The following is a 5,113-nucleotide window of genomic DNA, read 5'->3' as shown; positions in this document are numbered from 1 at the left end:
ATGAAGTTGCCGCATGAGCTGAAGCGAATGCAGCAATACTCGACATAACTCATTGTTTTCCACACTTGCCACACAAGATAATATTAATAACGAATGCGGCAACTTCATACTCGACATCGCATAAACATAGCTTAGAAATTTCTCTTACCTACCAATCATGAGTACATTTTCCAATGAAAAATATGCCGATATTCATTTTATTTATGGTTTCTGTAATGGTAACGCACGTGCAGCAATAACAGAATATCACCAACAGTTTCCTAATCGCGGAGTACCAGATCGAAGAGTTTTTAGCAATGTCCACCGAAGCATTAAATTTACTGGTAAGGTCCCAAATAAAAATCTTGAGAGACCATTAAGGCGACATCGTCAAGTCGAGGATGCGATACTAGCAACGGTGGATAGAACTCCTACTATTAAGTATCAGAAGACTTTCGGCGCAAACTAACGTCTCTAAAACGACAATTTGGAAAATACTGCGTGATTATGATTTATACCCATTTCATTTTATGAATGTTCAAGCTCTTCAACCAAATGATTATCCTGCACGCGTTAATTTTTGTCACTGGCTTTTAAGAAATCGGCAAATACATACAAAAATTTTATTTACCGACAAAGCTACTTTTACGAAAGACGGCATTACAAATAATAGAATCTCACACGTTTGGTCACCATGAGAAGAAAATCCTCATGCTATTACTGAAACACATTTTCAAGATCGATTTTCAGTGAATATCTGGTGCGGTATAATCGGTAATTGTCTAATAGGGCCCATCATTATTGAAGATCATTTAAATGTTGAACAATACTTGCATTTATTACAAGAACAGTTGCCCGAACTTCTTGAAGATCTGTCTTTAAACATCAAAACAGAAATTTTTTCGCTATAACTTTGAAACAATCGACTTTAGGGCATATGTGTATTAAGACTTTTTGACTTAGAATGACAAAAAGAATACACAGTTTCAGTGTGGACATCACGTTGCGGGACACCCTGTATATATATATACGTATATATTTTTCTTAAACATTACAATAAATGAAAGAAAATTTGTATTACATATCACATATTTGTATTATATATATCACATATTACATACTCTGTCTTTTTAATATAAAATAAAAACTTAATGACATATTACAATCACATATTACATACTCTGTGTCTTTCTAATGTAAAATAAAAACTTAATGACATATTACAATCACGTATTACATACTCTGTGTCTTTCTAATATGAAAGAAAAACTTAATGAATATTTGATAACATTCTTTGGTTATCGTTCTTAATAATTAATATTTTTTGGTTAATGTTCTTTGAATGTATATAGTATTATTTTATTTTTCTTCTTTTGCCGCCCTTTCTTTTGCACGTCTCAACCACGCTTTAATAGCTTCCTCAACCTCTTTTCGATTTGTCGCTGCTTTACATAGTTGAGCACTTTCTAAATAAATAGAAAATATATATATAGACAAATTTTTTATTTCCCTCTACATAGTGATCATGTAAAGCGCTAAAAATACAAATAAACTAAATCCACTTTCAGACAAATTTAAACTAAGTTATTAGAAAACTGTTCTGTAAAAAATATTAGACATACGCACGTTACTTTATCAACACAAATGAATAAAATGACACTAAATTGATTTTAGTGCATATACTCAATTATTATATTATTTTTATCATATGTATATTTTTTCCAATACTGCAATAAACTTTTTAACATGTCATTTCTCAAGACTGACATTGTGATTCGATCAACTCGTGTCTTTAGCACTTTATATATCCAAATTTCAGGCATTGGACTAACAGCGACTTACCTAGCAACACATTTGCTAAATGTAGCTTTCCAAATATTTGCTTCTTTTTTGCACCGTACCAGCTGTATTGTTCGGCAAATTTATTTGTGAGGAGAAGTGACAAACATCGTTTTATAAAATCATATGGAGTAGTTCCTCCTATTTTGGAAAGTTCTATTACTTAAAAAGTATGTAAGCAATATTTAATTAATAATAATGAATAATTAGAGTTGACAATGGAAACTTGAATCAAAGCAAAAATATAGGGAACATACAGTGGATTAAAATCGATTTCGTTCTTGGAGATGTTGTTCCACTTGTTCCAATTCTTCTATACTTCGTAAAGGAAAATGGAATGTACTTAAAAATGTAGGCTCATTATTGCCATCTGTTATATTTGTTGGTTGCGCAGATAAAAGAATATAAAACGTGCTTATTATTCGAAAAGGATAACTTCTTTATTATATATACCAAGAACAGAAGAACGGGGAGATCTTACTAGAAACGATAAAAGATTGACTTGACTTCCGGTCCGCTTCTAGCGGTCCCAAGCGGCTTACTCGTACACCTATTACTAACTTATCATAAAAATTAACTTTTATCAACAATATTTACATTTCCTTTTTGCAAAACTGTAGTTTTTAATTCTTCGCAGCATTCTTTCGTTACTTCTCTGAGCAAAAATAATTCTTTAAATAATCTCCGGGATTTTTCATCTAGAAAAAGGGGATCAAAAAAAGATATAATAAACTAAAACTGCTTACAAAATATAAAAGCAATTTATTAGAATGTATTAAAGCCACTTAAAACTGTATTGATTGCAAACATGCATTGTAACACGTACCACTATTTTTGTGTACAGGGCAGCATTTGCAAATTTATGCATTATCAGTTATCTCTTTACTTGCAATTGTGTTAGAACTTGTATTATATTTATGCATGTTCATATCTGTCCATAAAATGATTTGTTAGTGTATTAAATAATTGAAAGAATATTATATAAGAAATCGGTTTCCACACACACACACACATATATCGATATATATATTTTTTTCAATTGTACTATTAATACCAACATTTATGTAATTAAGCAAAAAAAGTGTACCTTTTTGTGAATGTCTTTGTTGTATATTACAAGATACATTTGTATTAGATGTTCCAGGTACGTCATTATTTAAAGAATCATTACATCTTTTTCCAAAATATGTGTTTTCTTTTCTAGTTATGGATTTTTCGTCTGAAAGATTAATAAATATTAATATTTGGGTTATTATAGAAATTATATATTGAAATAATATAATAACAAAAACTTGCCTGGTGTTGTACGGTTTTGTTTGTTAGAACACTTTTCTTTTAACTTAAATGTTGCAGTGTTGTTATTTACATGGTCATTACATCTCTTATCTGAAATATATGTAGGATATTAAAATAATAAACGCAGGTCTTTGATTATATGCTTGATATAGTATGTGTATATATATGTAAACAATTCCAAAAAAATCACTAAATGAAATGTTTGTGGAAAGTACTTTTTTGTGTATAACTATCTCCAAAATATGTGTTTTCTTTCCCAGTTGTGAATTTTTTGTCTAAAAGATAAACGAATATTAATATTAATAATTCTTTACTTATTATAAGTCATATATTGAAATAATAAATAAGAAAACTTGCCTGCTGGCTCTGAGATTTCTGTGTCAGAATATTCTTTTAAATCTAAAAAATAAAATATATTTGTTATATTTTAATTCTTTAAAACAAAATCAATATACTTTTTCACATATATAACGTATGAAATAATAGAATAGTGCAAAAATATCATCTAAAAATCGATTTTTGGGTGTTTCTTTTATTTAAAAAATATTAATACATGAAGCAATAAAAAAAAATGATTAAACATACTTGGTGGAGATGGTAACATTGTGTGTTCTGATTCAATGTCCGATTCCAAGCTAGAATCGCTATCATAAAAACGTTTTTTTTTATTTTTCTTTTGTTACTATCTGAATTTAAATCCGATGTATCTTCTGCTTTTTTGGCTTTTACTCTACAAGCTTGGTAACTTTCTGAAACGATAAATTGTAATATATAAATAAGTGTTTAGTTTATTAAAAGAGTTGTTAACTATTGTATAATTACAATATATCTATTATATAATGAAGGTATAATACATTTTGTTTCTTACCAGAGGTACTGTTTTTAAAAACGTGTACACTTCATAACTGGTCCACGAAGGATCAAAGTCAACATGATCTTTTATAGCTTTAAAGATCTTTTCTATTGCATATGGTGGCCAATAACATTTGTTATTAACAATCCAAGTTGTTGGCACTGCTTCCACTACATTTTCGTCTTCAAATTTCACAACTGTCCATGTTTTCTCCATTTCTTCATCAGTTATATAAGTATTATCATAAATATTATATTCACAAATATAATACTCACAAATTGCATAAGAATAAAAAAATACTGCTCTTATTTACATAATTTGTTACATTACTAGGCCATTTCTAAAAATTGCCAACAGAAAAGCATTGCATCATATTTTTTATATTGTCATTGTTATAGTACATATACACTTGATGTCATATTATCCCTTAACATTTTAAACATTTAAATTGGCTGCGTTATGCCCGTATCAGACTACGCATTGAAGATTGAGATTGAAGATTGAAGATTAAAATTTGACCAATCAGGACAAAGAAGTTTTAGTCCCTTTTGTTCTGATTAGTCAAATTCCAATCTTTAATCTTCAATCTTCAATTTTCAATGCGTAGTCTGATACGGGCTTAACGACATACGGCTTATTGTAGAACGGGCCTAATTATAAATTTTTAAGAGCCGAATTGCAAAATCTGGCTGTATATGTAAAATTATTAGCTATACAAAAAAACATTTTGAATGCGGTAGCAAAGGTTACCAATCAATCACCAAACGAGTGGTGAAAAAAAATTCCCAGCAGTCGAAATGGGGGTGGGAGGGTCTAAGAAAAGGTTAAAAATTAGTTTACGATTTTTTTTTAAATAAACGGGAAACTTCCAAAAATTTTGGATACGACACCAAACATTAGCAATCGACCATTGAACGATGGGTAAAAAAAAATTTCCAAAAGTCAAAGTGGGGGGCTAACTTTGAGAAAGTCGCTAAAGGCCATAGACATAGTATATCTAGACCGAGTGTTGAGGAGTGGGAGCCGAGGTTCACGTGGAAAAGGACATACTCTGTTTCGTGCCCCTTGCGTTCTCTCTCGCTCGCACGTAGCATGACGAAAGAGAGCGCTATGCTCTGTGCGAGCGAGAAAGAACGCAAGGGGCAC

General features: G+C 30.3%; 2 pseudogenes; both read right to left on the bottom strand.

Moving 5' to 3' along the window:
• Positions 1–1,116: 1,116 nt before the first annotated feature.
• LOC115237430 lies at positions 1,117–2,458 on the bottom strand (annotated as a pseudogene).
• Positions 2,459–2,644: 186 nt separating this feature from the next.
• The window catches only part of LOC115237452, a 12,051-nt pseudogene continuing 9,582 nt past the window's right edge, over positions 2,645–5,113 (bottom strand).

Source organism: Formica exsecta, unplaced genomic scaffold (assembly GCF_003651465.1).
Source record: "Formica exsecta isolate Colony F162 unplaced genomic scaffold, ASM365146v1 scaffold1146, whole genome shotgun sequence".
Classification (NCBI taxonomy): domain Eukaryota; kingdom Metazoa; phylum Arthropoda; class Insecta; order Hymenoptera; family Formicidae; genus Formica; species Formica exsecta.
Note: the sequence above shows the minus strand (reverse complement) of the source record. Positions and strands in the feature narration are given on the sequence as shown.